Below are 16,099 nucleotides of genomic sequence, written 5' to 3' on the forward strand. Positions count from 1 at the left end.
GATTTGTCAGCTGTTCCACATTTTCTCAGTTTGGGATGCTTTTTTTTTTTAAGTTTATTTATTTATTTATTTTTGAGAGAGAGAGAGAGAGGGAGTGAGAGAGAGAGAGAAAGAGGGAGAGAGAATGAGAGAGAGAATCCCAAGCAGGCTCTAGGCTGTTAGCACAGACAGAGCCCAATGCAGGGCTCGAATGCATGAACCATGAGATCATGACCAGAAATCAGGAGTCAGACACTCAACTGACTGAGCCACCCAGGTGCCCCAAATGCTCTTTTTTTGTTTTTTGCAAGGAAGTCATCCATCATTTCCAGCAAGGCCTTGTAAGCCCTTCCCTTGTGGACCTGGTGGGGTTCCTGCGGTCCAGGGTGCATCTGTCCTTACATCAATATCGAAACAAAGCAAAACACAGTAAAATGCACTGTGTCCTCCTGGCCAGGCAGCTAATTGCACACGGCTCTCCGGGTGACTTTCGTTTCCCTTCCCTCCCATGCTGCCTGCCTGGCCAGGCTCACGGCTGAAGGGTCCTCTGGCTGCAGAGGGGACTGCTCCGTCCCCTGAGTCACATGCATGTAGGTTCCTGGCCTTGGCAAGTTGCATAACCCCTCAGAGCTTTGCTGTCCTGTTGTGTAAGCGGGGGCAAGCCATGGCTGTGTCCCCAGCCCCGTGATAGATCAGCGGGAACAGTGAGTGGCCCCATGAAGGTAATTCGTACCAGAAGTGTGTGTCTAACTCCAACCTCCTGCCCAAGCCGGGGACTTCGCTCACCTGCCAACTTGGCGGGGCTTCCTGAAGCTTTCCAAACAGATCAGATGGAATGTGCCCAAACAGCCTTGCCCCTCACCAGCCTGCTCCCGCCCTGCCCTCCTGGCTCCATGGCTTGTCGGCCAGGGCCCCCATCACAGGACACCACACACTGTCAAGCTTTGAAACACACCTCCGTCCCTGACAGTCCCGGGGGCTTCAAGTCCACAATCGGGGCACTGGCAGGTTTGGAAATGCTCCTCCTGGCTTCCGGAGGGCCGCTTTCTCCCTGTGTCCCCACCTGGCCTTTCCTGGGTGTGCGCACCGGGAGGGAGGGAGCTCTCCAGTCTCTTCTTACGAGGGTGCTGATCCCGTCAGGGCATTCTTCACCCTCATGAGCTCGTCTAACCTCCCAAAGACCCATCTTTCTGATAGCATCACACTGGGGCTTGGGGTTTCGGCATATGAGTGGGGGGCTGGCATTCAGTCCATAACATGCGGTTTGTGGACCTGGTCCCCAGGAGCAGCAGAAGACCCAAGGCAGGGGATCACCGCCCCTCGAGCTCCCCTGTGTCCCCCAGGCCCCAGCCTCTATCTGGGGACAGCACCACACCCCGCCCTGCTGGCCCCGAACCTCGGCCCCTTCTCCCTCCGGCGAGAACACTGCTGGCCTCCTCGCCGGACCTCTGGCCCTGCCTGCTACCAACTGGCTTGAGCCACTGCCACGGGCGCTGGCTGCTTCCTTGCGGCTGGCGGAAGAGAGCCGGACTTGAGACTGTTGAGTCAGCCTCTTCCAGGGACCCGGAGCCCCCGTGGCGCCCTTATACCTCAGGGCACAGGCAGCCACCCCGCTGAGGGAGCTGACCTCCATTAAGGCACCTGTGTCCACATGGGATGACTACTTTCGTACCTTCCTCCTCCCCTAGACTCCTTCAGGGCTGGGCCCCTGCCTCTGCAAACCCACCACCATCTCGGGTGACCGCCGATGAGTCCTCTCGGGCCCCTTTCCTGACTGCTCCTTCGATAGCAGGGCACAGAGGTCGCATCTCATATATACAGATGAACAGCAGGGTCTCCTGGGGGGCTCAGGCGGTTGGGCGTCCAACTCTTGATTTTGACTCAGGTCACGATCTCACTGTTCATGTGATTGAGCCCTGTGTCAAGTTCTGCACTGACAGAGTGGACCCTGCTTGGGATTCTTTCTCTCTCTGGCCCTCCCCCACTCTCTCTCATTCTCTCTCAAAATAAATAAGTAAATAAACATTGAAAAAAAGGATTAGGGGTGCCTGGGTGGCTTAGTGGGTTAAGCGGCCGATTTTGGCTCGGGTCATGATCTTGCGGTTAGTGAGTTTGAGCCCTGCATCGGGCTCTGTGCCGACAGCTCAGAGCCTGGAGCCTGCTTCGGATTAAATGTCTCCCTCCCTCTCTCTCTGCTCCTTCCCCACTCACACCCTGTCTCTCTCTTTCTCCAAAAAATTAACATAAAAAAAAAAAAAAGGATTAACGGTGCATTTCCACACCGAAGGATCAGAAATGGGCATCTCAGAGCTTCTTGACCCACGGTTGGGAGGGCTGGCTTGGATATGGGATTCACACCGCAGAGGACGGGCGGATTGCTTCTGGTGACTTCCCCTCTCGGGAGCATTGGCAGCCTGCAAACAGGGCCAGCGCAGGAACCCTGGTGGCCTGTGAGCATATGCTGGCTGGTGGCAGGGACAGGGAGATTTACGCCAGACCCTAATATAAAGGATCCACTGAGATAAAACATCTAGACAGTTCAGAGCAATATTGCGACATGCACTTTTCTTCACGTATAGAATTGCATCCTTTCTGCAAATGTTTGTTTCTTCGGCCCCCAGGGCTGTAGAAAAGAAATGTGATAAAAAAAAAAAAAAAAAAAAAAAAAAGAGGAGCAAAGGCCTTTTTCCGAGGAGCATGTGGAAACTCCAAATTAGCATATATTTGCGGTCTTAGCCCTTCTGGGATGACTTTCAGGTGACGGTGCGTCAATCCCACCTGAAGAGGAAAGCCCAGGGTACCCATCATCCCCACGGGGAGGCGGTCTTGCGAGGAGGTCCTGGGGGCACAGCATCACTGCCGCTTCCAGGTCAGCATGCCGTGTCAAGGTCATGGTGGCTGTGAGGCTGGGCTGGGGGCCAAGAGCATCTGCCAGCAAAACACGTTCCTAAGAGAAGAGCTACACCAGGCCACGGGTTGGGGGACCGAGCTGAAGCTGTTGGGACTGGTTGGGGGCACACCGCAGGGCTCCCAAGTTACAGCCCTGCCCTCCCATGGTTATTTCCTCCAGAAGGACGTGATAAGAATATGAGACGTGTATCTTTTTACGTCCATTTGCTTTCCCTTCTTCTCCTTCCAAACGCAGCTCCAGATCCTGTGGCAAACAAGCAGAAAACTGTTAACCCACAATCCCTTGTGCCTTCAGGATGGACGGGATAGATGAACGTGATGTTTTTTCAACCTTTGCAGGTAAACATGTTACCGGATAACATTTTTGAGCAAAGAGAAAAAAATGGCAGGTACAGATTTATGCATCTTTTAACTATGAAACGGTTTTCCAACGAGGAGCCTCCTTTTGAGGCTTTGATTTCAAGAGACTGGAGTGTGGCTGCAGGGCCCCAAAGTCCTCAACTCCCCGTAGGGCTGAGTCTCAGCCTCCAGGGATGGCTGGGGTGGGGGGGCAGCCGAGGGGGCGCCGGGGGCCGTGATGTCACGTAGGCAGAGTGCATTGCTCAGCGTGGTGTTGATTGCCCATCTGAATTCTGCACTTGAGTTTGAAACGGCTGGAATTCACTTGATGTGAGGTGGCAGGGCAGCAGACGGCGGCAGCGTGGTTCAGGGGAGGTGATCCTGGAAGGGTCAGGAGCCAGGATAGGCCACCTGCGTCCCCCTCCCCGCAGCCACCCGCTCGCTGCCCGCCCTGAGTCAGCAAAGGCAAAGGAGAGAGGGAGCAGTAGTCCAACAGATCCTTTTCTGTGTCTCCCCACTTAACTGCCCTCCACCGCCATTCACATCCTTGTACGCTAGTTTCTAGAATTTTCCACGAGGCGGTGTCTCTGTGGCGGAGTCCGGTGCTTCATATCGCTTTGCGTGTGTCTTGTCCCATCTCTATTCAGGACGGAGACAATGGCAGACAGCTTCTCAGCAAGAGACACAGCTTGCAATCCTGCAGAGCCGCGAACGTGAGATTGGAGACGTGTCTAGACAGCATATTTAGACAACCAGAAAGGAAACACAGATGTCCCCGGCTCCCGATACCAGTGCTACGTGGCTCTGTGCTCTCTGCCGCATCTCCCTTCTTGATCTCCCAGGACGAGAGCCATGACACCCAGCATGCTGGAGGCACTGGATTTCTCTGCTGATCAGAGGCAGCTCATCCCTCACAGGACCTGTCCCGCTCCCGGGATTTAAAGGCCGTCTCCTCGTCAACTGGGCTGTTCCCGACATGTGCAAAAATCTCTCCCTTCTGGACCTCCCTGGCCAAGGACGACTTCCTTCTCTCGCCTCTTGGCAGCCCGTGCTGACCATGACACCCTGGGGACGGAGACCCGCAGAGAGGGGCATGCACTGAGGGTGAGCGGTGACTCCACGGACATGCTCCGTGGGACGGGAAAAGAGCCACGTCCTGCAAAATTGCACGAGCTACCAGGGCGCTGGCGGCCGAGATGGACCCTCATGGAGGTTGGGTTGACTTAGAGCTGGTTGGCTTCCCGGAAAGGCCATGAGCGAGGAAGTCGATGGCCCCACAGCAGGATGAATCAGAGTCAGTCGCGCAGAGAGGGTCACATTAACCTCCTTCCTGGGTATTTTTACTCAGAGAGAACAAGTTTTCTCCAAGAAAAGCCCTGAGGACAAACCCCAAACCCCACAAATGGATACACCCCCGAGCGGCCTCCAGTCTGACAGCCATCGCCCCCTCGGCCACACGCTGCCTCCCATCTGTCCCTCCGCAGGCCCCCCCCCCCACGGCACCTGTAGCAGAACATCAAACCCCCGCAGTCACCAAACCCTGGATTCTTAACTTTGAGAAGGAACCCGTCCAACTTGGCTGAAACTCTTCCGTGGCTGGGGAGAGAGAACAACGCCAGAAATAGAAGTCTCGAGAACTTTGGGGGATAATAAGAAGGAGGGCTACAGATGGCGAGATATTTTTCAATCCTGTGATTAATTCTTAATGAACTTTTACATTCCCGCAAACAGAACTGAATCAGCTGGTAACTCCCTCCCAGAAGAGGGGCAGGACTTCAAAGGAAAGTTGCTTTTGGCTCACAGAACAAAACAGAGCAACAATTCAAAACAAATGTTAATACAAGCAGTTCTAACTCAGACGGAGATTGAGCTCCAAATGCTCATTTTTGGACATTTGTGAAGCACTGAGACCACTTCCTCTGAAAGCAGACACATCCATACATCAGAGAGGAGTGAGGGGGAAAAATGGTCTGTGTCTCGTTCTGTCATGGTGTTTGAAATGCTCTGGGCGCCGGCCCAGGAGCGACCCCCCCTACACACACAGGGTCTTGCGGGGGAGATCTCTGAGCTTGAGATCCAGTGGCCATGACCTCGTTTTCAAGTCGGAGAGAGCACAGCCTGCAGTGGTGTGGAGGGAGGAAGTTTGGGGCTGGCCGACCCCCTCTTGAAAGTTCTTCCCCCTGAAGGGATTCTGAACTGGGACGGGACAAAGCAGGAGGTTTGAGAGTGGGTTTTCCTGATGCCTGCTGAAAAGGTATTGTGTCCACTGAATTCAATGCTAGTAAGGCAAGGACCGCCAGTGGGGCAGAGCATTGTAGAGGATAGGACGGGTCTCCACTCCCCCATTGTCATCGCACCTGAATCCACCTGCCCTCCGGTGTTGGCTTTTGCATCCTGTTAGAAACTTGGATCTGCCATTTCTCTACTCACATAGCTCCGTTTCCTTTTCTTGTACTCAGCAACTCAGGTGCTCTGAGAAGAGAGTACTGTGTGGGGCGCCTGGGTGGCGCAGTCAGTTAAGCGTCCGACTTCAGCCAGGTCACGATCTCGCGGTCCGGGAGTTCGAGCCCCGCGTCGGGCTCTGGGCTGATGGCTCGGAGCCTGGAGCCTGTCTCCGATTCTGTGTCTCCCTCTCTCTCTGCCCCTCCCCCGTCTCTCTCTGTCTCAAAAAATAAATAAAACGTTAAAAAAAATTAAAAAAAAGAAGAGAGTACTGTGGCGTGTCTAGGGTCTCATGGTCCAAAAACTGAGGTTACTGCCAGAGACTATTACTACGGCGTCAGATAAAGGTGCTTGTCTTCAATACAAGAAGGAAAAGCAAGGAATTTAGGGCTGTGGAGGCTGGGGTTTGCATTCTTGATCCCTGCTGAGGCTCTGGGAGGCAGCTGTACGTCCACATTTCTTATTGGCCAGAAGGAGATAATAATACCTATCTCTCAGGGCTCATGTGGCCCTGGGACATCATTAAAAATTTATGTACATAATAAACCAGCGTAAAGCTTTTATCAAGAAAACTTGATTATTTAAAACGCGATTGAAAGAGTACCCATTATATTAAGACTGCACTGAAGGGGACATTGGTTTCTAACAATATGACCTTCTAAACCCAAATGTGTAACAATTATGACAGTTGCTGCTTAAAGAGAGCCTGAAAGCGGCTCTAAATGCTTTATATCAGCTAACTTGCTCATTTCTTACACATCAAATGAGAAAGGGAATGCCCCATCCCTATTTACAAATGACATACCTGAAGCAGGGAAGTTAGGAAACTTTCGACGCTTTCTACACATCCTGAGGGGTGAGACTGGGCTGGAGCCAAGGCTATAAGGCTCCAGAGTCCACCCTATTAAGCTGCTATGCCATACTGTCTTGCAAATCAACTAGGAAACAGATAGACATGCCGTGATATATGTTGGAATGTATAGATAAGATACCGGGAAAGCAACAGAAATTTCCGGGGGTGCTGAAGTGTGGGGCCTGAGAAGAAGGGTACAAGCAGCATCTGTTGCTAAAGCTTCTAGAAAGGATGAGAAATGGGGAGACCAGGCTGTGGGTGGGAGTGGAAGTCTGCATAAGAAAAGCCATGGGTCTCCACAAGGTCTATGGCACCCAGTTAGTTAGGAGCCTCGCAGAATTACATGGTCAGTGAAAGGGGGAGGAAGAAAAGTCTGCTGATTAGTTCAGGAAGAAAACGAGCAGCCTTGCTTGCCTTGGTCTGGGCTTTGAGAAAAGAAGTACTTCCAAAGAACAGTTAATGTGGGCCAGCCTACCCGATGAAATTTATATTACGTCTATCTGGAAGGTCCTGAACTGGCATACCAGTGGCACGCAGGCAGAATACCCCAGGCACAACGAAAAGGAAACACTGAAACCACGTCCTGGGGACTTACCTCCAACCTAGTCTGCCAAAGATTACCAGCTACAGCATCCACCCAAAATGAATCCACAGTTCGCGCACTAAGGAAGAACCTGCCACGACAGGGGTCAAGAGGACACGGTCAGTCACGTGAACTGCCCCAGAGCATCAGGTGGAAGACTGCCAGGGAGTGCCTGGGAGATGACAACATTAAAAATAACCCAAGACATGAAGAGAAGGACTCAACATGTAAGGGACAAGATACAACTGAATGAAAATCACCCAATAACTGAAATGGAAAATTGAGGAAACAGGGAGATTGTACGAAGCGGAAGACAGCTATAATGGACTGTAGGATTGCTCTAGGGACCTACTCAACTTTACCACAAGGCTTGTTTTAGGGACTAAGTGCAATGGTATTTACAAAATGCTTAGAAAATTATAATCACAGAATAACTCTTCTTAAATAAGATTTTTAAAAACAACGCATATTATTATATATATGTGTGTAACTATATATATGTAACTATTAATAATTATGTATATAATAAATAATTAATAAATAATTAGCAATGTTATGTTATATGGGTGATATATTATATATTGTATATTGTGTATATATATCACTTATATCAATACATCACCCATATAACATAACACTGTTAATTATTTATTAATTATTAAATATTAATATATACTTAGTATATATTACATATATGTGTCATATATAATACATATAATAATTGTATATGTGATTTCCAAAAGGAAACACATATTTCTTAACAGAAATGAGGGACCAAATTATTGTTATATATTCCAAAAGGATTTCAAGAGGAGAAAACAGAGAGAATGGAAGAGAAGAAACAGTCCAAGTGTAATGGCTGGAAATTTCTCAAAAATATCAATGAATCCAGTAAATAAAATATATGCACACCTAGACACATCATGATGAAGCTATGAACTCCAAAAAGAAGAAAAAAAAAGATCTTAAGTGTTTCCAGTGGAAAAAAAAAAAACAAAGTTACTTCCATAGTGAAAATTTGCCTGGCAAAGACTTCTCAATATCAACAATAGGAATCATGTGACAATGAAATAATCTATAAAGTATTAAAAGAAAATAACCTTCTGCTTAGAATTTTGTATCCAGCTGAAGTATTAGTATTATTTAATAATGAGTGTTAGGTAATGCTCTTTTCAGACAAGGATTGAGGAAGTTCACCTCTATAACTCTATAACACTCTGCAAGAGTAAGATTAAACACTGTAGAAGGAAGAAATGGAAGCCAGAATAAATCGTAGGGAGAATCGTTGGTCCATCTAAACGAGCATGATTGTTCTAAAGCAATACAAATAATAACGATTAGATTATTCACGCTCTATGATGAAGAACAGGAAAGACCAGAGGGCAATGGTCTAAAGTACTGTTAGATTGCAGATGAGGAAGAACATAGAGGTCATGATTAATTTTACTTTTTTGGGTAAGTCAAATATATGTGGTAAAATCTTGAGTGTGACCACAAAAGGCCACGTGCCAGAGAATATGCCACGTCTAATGATTAAAGGAATACAGTGGAGTAAAAAGTATTTGATGAGTACAACAGGAAGAAAAGGAGAATAGAGAGCAAATTCACAGACACAACGGGAGATTTTAACACCCTTCTCAATTACAAGGATGTGGTAATTATATACACTGTAATTGACAAATTCAGTTGAATGAAACATACATAAAACCCTGTCCTCGTGTATAATTGTTTTGAGCGCATATAGAACCATTGTAAAAACTGACCCCTTATGGATGACTGAATCTCATCAAATACTAAAGAATGTCTATCATAAAGGAGCATCTAAAGATGATGACATTTTAGAATAAGTTTAGAATAAGTTTAAGGAGAAAAATTTTGACAACATTGAGAGACAGAGAGAGATTCAGATGATGAGACCCAGACTACTTACAAAGGAGTAGAGTCAGATCAACACCAAACTCATATGCAAGGATGGATGTTAGAGTGGCTGAGGAGTAAGATCCTCAAAGGTTTCCAACCTTTGGAAACTTGGGAAAAGTTACTTTAATGTTTATTTATTTATTTATTTTGAGAGAGAGAGAGAGGGAGAGGGAGGAAGGAGAGGGAGAGGGAGAATATGAATGAGCACGAGCAGGGGAGGGGCAGAGAGAGAGGGAGAGAGAGAATCCCAAACATGTTCCACGCTGTCAACACAAGGTCTGACGTGAGGCTCAATCCCATGAACCGTGAGATCAGGATCTGAGCCGAAATCCAGAGTCAGACACTTAATGGACTGGGCCACCCAGGCACCCCAGGAAAATTACTTTAATCTCAGCATACTTCATCTTGCTAAAATCACATTTCAGGATAAGAGCTAAACACTTTGGAATGTATGGCCAACCTATAGAAACTTCGCAAACCACGGTCCCTCCCTGCGAGAGTTACTCTGAATTTACCGTGGCGAAATACAAAATGAATACAAATAATGAGAGAATGTCAGGCACAAGACGCAAGGACATTGGTGTGGTTGAATAAAAGAGGACAGTTAATATGTATCTGGCAGGAAATGCAGAGGATGGGAGCAGCGGAGAGACATAAGTAGCGTGATCTGGTTCTTGCCTCGTCAGAGGGAGGAGGTGAAAGACAGACGTGGATAAAGTATGTTTACGGAACCGGCATCTAAGGGTAATCCAGAGATATGTAAATAGGATTTGTAAGTTCAACACTACGTGAAGAAAAACTGGAAGAAAATCTGCGCTCCAAGTGAAAATAAAATTAACCGCACTGAGTCAGTTCTCCGTGAGTCAGAATAGACAGAGCTAACAGGAGAGTCACACGCACGAGAACTTCACTCTCAGAGAGACTTTATAAAATATAAAATGTTTAAATTTATTGATATATTTTTAAAGATTTTAAGTCATCTCTACACCCCAAATGGGCTCAAACTCAGAGCCCCAAGATCAAAAGGCACACACTCCTCTGAATGAGCCAGCCAGGAGCCTCTTAAATTTATCAATATTTTTAAAAAGCATAGACTTCATATGTAAGGTCAGGCCACAAAGGGAACAAACAGTATTTTTAAAAAAAGAAAAAACAACTCTTCTAAAATTTTAAATACGATAATCCAAAAGAGTGAAGCACATACCGAACAATACGTTCGATCCATTTGAAGAGATGGGAATTAATTGGACAACAGATATGCAGAAATGAGCCAGAATGAGACACAGAAGGAGGGAGAGATGGATATTTACGAAAACAACTCAAATTCACTTAATGGCAGAAGGAGGTTTAACACATTTCTAGTGGAATTTGGGGTCAGAGTCAGTTTTCCAAGAAGCAGCAGCTAAGAATTTTTCTAGACCTGAAGAGGGGAGAAAAACCTATAGGACAAACACAGAGACAGAGAGAGATTATGTATAAAGGGATGACAATTTCACCGTCCTCAGGGTTTCATCACTAGCAAAGTGCTGAGGGCGTAGATCTGCCAAATTAGGAACCAGAAAAGTCAAGACACAGAGAAATGATCGCTACCAGACCCTCACCGGGTGGCTTTTAGTAATTGAAGGAAATCAGTGATGAGGAAATGGAATTCCGAATGAGGCAAGTGGATGTTAGAAGCAACAGTGAGCAGGGAAACTGGCCGGGGATGTTAGTTCACCTAAACAGATGTCGACCGAAGGAAACGCCAGGGCGACTCAGTGCATCGAAGTTTGCAGGTATGACAGTGATCACTCAGAATAAAACCCACAATGCCCCGCAGAGGCTGGTCCACGGCCACCTCCCTAACGTCACCACCTCCCCGCTGCTCCTCTCTCGCTTGCAGGGCTCTGGCCACACAGGTGTGTGTCCCTCAGATGAGCCGTGGCCCTTTGTGCACGTTTCTTACACTCTCCGAGTTCCCGTTCGCTCAGTGACAAAGTGTGCATAGTAACAACTGCTCATGGAATGTCCAGAGGGTTAAGCGAGCACTGGGAGCCTTTACAAAGCAAGGCTTGTACGTGGCAACTCGTCTGCACCTGACTTTCCCAATCCCTCCCGACCACCAATATCAGCCTGCCAGGAGGTGTGACAGCCCACAGAATCCCCTCCCCTGTCCTGCAGGGACCCAGTGCTGTCCAGCACGCAGGGAAGCAGGGAGAGAGCCCAGCCCGGTACCCAGCACAAAAGCCTTGCTTTAAGAACACCTGTCATCTGACCGTAATCTGGCTGGAGCACTCTCGGTACTAAGACGTTACCTGCAAGGGTGCTTTTGGCATCAAGCCCTCCCAATGCTTGGCATCGGATTCACACGTCCAGATGGTTTCTGTACAACGTTTATTCGGTAAAACGAGCCACGCCTCCAAACCCAAGTGTCTGGAGGCTGATGAGACGCCAGGAGGCTGATGAGATGCCAGCCTGGAGCATGGGAACCAGCTCGCGAGGAAGCAAACCAGCACCCCTCTCCTCTCTCTCTCTGGGTTTGCATCTTTTGCGTGTCCCTCTGCAGTGGGCGACAATGAGGGTGCAATTTCCCCGCACACAGATGACTCCCTGGCACATGCTGTTCCCTCAGCGCGCTCCCTCCTGTCGTGACACGGAGCTGATCCGCCGGGGACACGAACACCTTCGTAGAACAATGTCATGCTAACCTTGCTCTCTGAGGCTCCAATGAAACGATATATTCAGCACAGCCTTCCCAGTTTCAAAAAGAATCCTAAGCACTACAAGCAGTAATTGCAGATGCTGATTAACATTTATTAAAAGAGGAAAATTTTAACATGAAATAGAAAGGTGGAAAATAATACAGAAAAGGAGGGAGGTGACGAATACAGGAGCTGGCACAGGTAATGTGTAGGCAGGTGTGGACTTCCTTTCATTCTCTTTTGTGTTTGTATTGAATGTTTATGATGCCATAGAGGGTTAGGCTCTGATGCAGGCGCGTGCACACACACACACACACACACACACAACTGTGCTGAACAAAAGACAACACATTCATATGATGAAATTTTAACTTCCTCACACATGCAGTCACATCTTGGCCATTGTATGCTAATTTATAACTTTTGATTATTCAGTAGGATTAATGGAGACTCTGCCAGGAAAGAAAGACATTGTTAACAAAATAACTATGCAAATAAATTTGCAGGTTTAAAATAGCTATTTTTTTTTCAGATTCTCTCCAGCATATTCAAATTACCCAGTTGCTTGTCAACAATTGATATATGCTAATTAAAAAATAAATCAAAGCTTTTTATGAAAGTATTAACCAATGTAATTTACATTTCTTTAAAAACATTCAATAGTTCAAACTCTCCATCAATTTCTCTAATGAGATCTCACCGACTATAGTTGATTTATACACATGGACGCATGCGGACACCTACACGGGTGTGTAATCCATCAGCCGGGCGACTTCTCAGACCTCTAACTTGCAGTACATACTGGTCTCAACTTGAACAATTATATTATCATTTCTTTTCCTCTGCTTTCTTGCTTTATGCAGAATATCCCATAGCTATTATTTGGCTATAGGATACAAACGCTCTTTAGTTTTGACTTTTTTTGACATATCAGAGGCAAACCTCTGCTTTAGTCTATACCTCAATGGTCTAGAGCTTTGGATTTGACATCGTGAGAGAATTCAGGAACGCTATTGGAAAAATACCAATGAAAGACAGAATCGTTGAAGCAGGTGCATCACTGGAAGGTCCAGTGGTTTTCAACTGATGTAGGTCAGCTCTCCACGGAGCAAACGTACCACTTAAATACGACACAACCAGAAGGAAGCCCACAGCTTTAAAAGGTTGCGGCTTTGCCTCCTACCTGACCTCGATTCTCAATTTCCTGGGAAAACAATTCCTTGAAGTTCAAGCTGGTTGCTGAGCAATCTTCCTACAGCTTGAAATGACCATGCTGGCTTTGCCCATTTGTCCTTTTAAGATACTTGAATGGTTTGGGGGGAATTTTCAAGGTTAAGGCAGACCCTTGACAGATGACTTGCATAGAAAGGAATGAGCCAGGAGCTTCTATTGGGTAAACAGAGGACTGAGTTGTAGGAGACACTCACGATTTGAAGACTAGTAGTTGTGACTCAGATGCTCAAGATTAAGATCCAACAAAAGTTTGAGACCCAGGGATGCACACAACAGACGTGAAGAGAAGATAGTGCGCCATGGGACCACAGAGAAGCAGATGCCGCAGAAAAGAAACACTTCCACAAGGAAACGCACCGCAGCGGGCGCTGTTCTTGGCTACTTAAAAAAAGGAATAAACCCCTGTGAGCCCGAGCGGTACAGATTGGAGGAAAGGGTGTGTGAGAAAGTGTGAGCTCAGTAGCACTGGTGCCTTTCTAGCAGTTTCCAACAGTACGTCACGTGAGATTTTCTGCACGACCACATCATGTTTCAGTTTGTAAAGCATTACGCACACCACTTGCCCGCATCTCCGTGGTCAAGAGCGTGGCCGAGGTGGCCTTCGAGGGTTATTCTGAAGTTGCAGGAGGAACCAGCACAGGACTGGAGGAAGACAGTTCAGGTGCCGTGAGGAACCAGGCGTCCTCGTGGAGTCAGAAAGTCCAGGCTTTCCACCTCTTTGGCCACCTACTGGCTGAATGTCTTAACTGCTGACTCAACTCAATAGCTATCGTCAGCCCCCACATGGGAATGCTCCGGAGGGTCACAGCGGAACTGGGGGCTTGGAAAAATCACACAGCCTCTTGGGACCTCAGTCTCTTCATCTGACAAACGGAAGTTAAATTACTGAATTTTCCAGGTAGCCGAAATTGGAATAAATGGCAGGTATGGTAAAATAATTCTGGTAGCGAATGAGAAATTGTTCTATGCCAGAAATTGTGCTAAATGCCTTATGGATCCTATCGTATTTAATATAAAACGGCCGTATGCAAACAGGAATGACCGGGGAAGCTTTGTGGGGCTGCCTGGCAAGGAGGTGCTGTGTCCACTTTCCACTTCTCCGGCACCTGTGCCCTCCTTGGCCCCTCAAGACGGCAGCGACCAGTGCGGGTCCTGCCTGGGGCAGAGCGTTCTGGTGCCTTCCGGCGTCCTCCGGCCCAAGCAGGCCTCTGGGACACCCAGAGAACGCAGGAGCCACGCACCCACGTCGGGCTGCCTTCCAGGCCACGCCAAGACAAGCGGCTGAAGTTTGCCTTAAGCCTTTTTCACGGCAAAGCACACAAGGTGCGTTCTACCACGATGACCGTTTCCGGGGGGGACACTGAGGCACGGAGAACTAGAGCAGTCTGCCCAAGGTCAGCAGCGGTGGCAGGGTGGGGTCCCCTCCCATCTCCTTTGACCTTGTCCTTCAATGCTTGGGTGCTTCCTCCCTGCCCTTCCAAGGGCCATGTTTGCCTGAGGTGATGAAGCCACCCCGCCCTTCATTTGCTTGCAGAACCTCCCTCCACTTTCTGCCAGTACACAGCACACTCACGCACATGCACACACACACACACACACACACACACGGACCCACAAGCACACAATTACACACATGTTCAGACACACTCAGGCACACGCAAGCACGCACACCACACTCACACACGCAAACACGCACAAGTACACAAACATACACCACACACACGTTTGCACACGCATAGACACAGACGTCACACACAAACACACATCATACCCACTCATACGCACACATGCCCATAGACACATACACCACAAACACACACAGACACGCAGACACACGCACACGCAAATGCACCACAAACTCGTACACACTCAGAGACACATGTACGCACACACAGATACGCACACACGCAAACCCACTGTGGAAAGACACGAGACTTCACACCTTCCAGAGAGCTTTGGGGCCAGGTACCCCCTCACCTCTCTTTTCCCCTCCTTGGTTGCCCTGGGCCCAAGCTGACTGGTCAGCTGCAGCCCAGACACGGAGCAGGGGGGGGGGGAGCTCGTGCAGGTGACCGAGGCGGCCGGGTCCGGGCTGCGGGTGTGAAGGGCTTCATGCACACATATCTCTGGTGTTTCCATCGCCTGCTAAGGTATTTTTCTGCCATATAATCTCCCCTCTCTCTCTCCTGCCTTAAATAATAACTTTTTAAAAAATGTTTAGTTTGAGAGGGAGAGCGAGCAAGTGGGGAGGGGCAAGGAGAGAGGCGGACAAAGCAGGCTCCGCTGTCAGTGCAGAGCCCGATGCGGGGCTCGATCTCACAAACCATGAGATCATGACCTGCGCCGAAACCGAGAGTCGGGGGCTCAACCGACTGAGCCACCCAGACGCCCCTCCCTTTGGTAATAACTTCGGATGGGGTATGGTCTTCATCCTTTCCTGAAACTTATTTTAATCTGAAATTAGTTTTCCTGAATTCTCAGAAGGAAACACGATTCGGGAATGATGTGAGGACTTGACAGGCCCCCTGTAGGCTGTGTCATGTAGTGATCCAAGAATGTGGCTTTTGGATCCAGGGGTCCTGGCTCTTCCCCCTCCCTGTCGTGCAGCTGGCATCACTTTCTTTCTCTGGGTGTCCTTGTCCCACTCTGTTTATTCCCACAGTCGCCACTCCTCCGTGTGGGGCCCTGGCCGGGGGTCGGGAGCCCCCGGGGGCCGCCCTGCCTGTCTGGATGAGCCGGCCTGCCCTTTGCCTCCATCCTGACAGACATGGACGAGGGGCAGGGCGTGGCTTGCTGGTCACTTACGGGGTCGCCCAAATTGCAGACGGGTTTACGGGAACAGGGGTTCGCGCTCTCTGGTCTGGCTCTCCAGTGGTTCCTCTGCATGTTGGGAGTTAGGACAGTAAACGCTGAGGCTCAAACACCAGGCCGGTGTCCTCCCAGGGTCTCCCCCGCCCCCATGCCCTTTGGACAGTTTTCCCTTCCAGGTGCGCCTCCTCCCTTCATCCCGTCCGAGGCCCTGCAAGCAGAGCCGAGCTGACTCATGAGCTCCTGGGCCACACGGTGCCCCCCGGGTCTGCTCTGTTCCTGCCCTGCCTTCTCCTTCCTCGGAGCGGCTGCCCTGGCCCCTGTGTCAGGGAGCCCCCGCCTCACGCTCGG

The 16,099-nt window shown here is 48.9% G+C and overlaps 1 long non-coding RNA gene across 1 annotated transcript; it reads left to right on the forward strand.

Annotated features, from left to right (window-relative positions):
* Positions 1-2,187: 2,187 nt before the first annotated feature.
* Positions 2,188-5,661, forward strand: LOC122495621. Its single transcript, XR_006300518.1, has 2 exons — positions 2,188-3,228; positions 3,876-5,661. It is a non-coding gene; the product is annotated as an uncharacterized LOC122495621 (long non-coding RNA).
* Positions 5,662-16,099: the final 10,438 nt, after the last annotated feature.

Source organism: Prionailurus bengalensis, chromosome A1, assembly GCF_016509475.1.
Source record: "Prionailurus bengalensis isolate Pbe53 chromosome A1, Fcat_Pben_1.1_paternal_pri, whole genome shotgun sequence".
NCBI classification, from domain to species: Eukaryota; Metazoa; Chordata; class Mammalia; order Carnivora; family Felidae; genus Prionailurus; species Prionailurus bengalensis.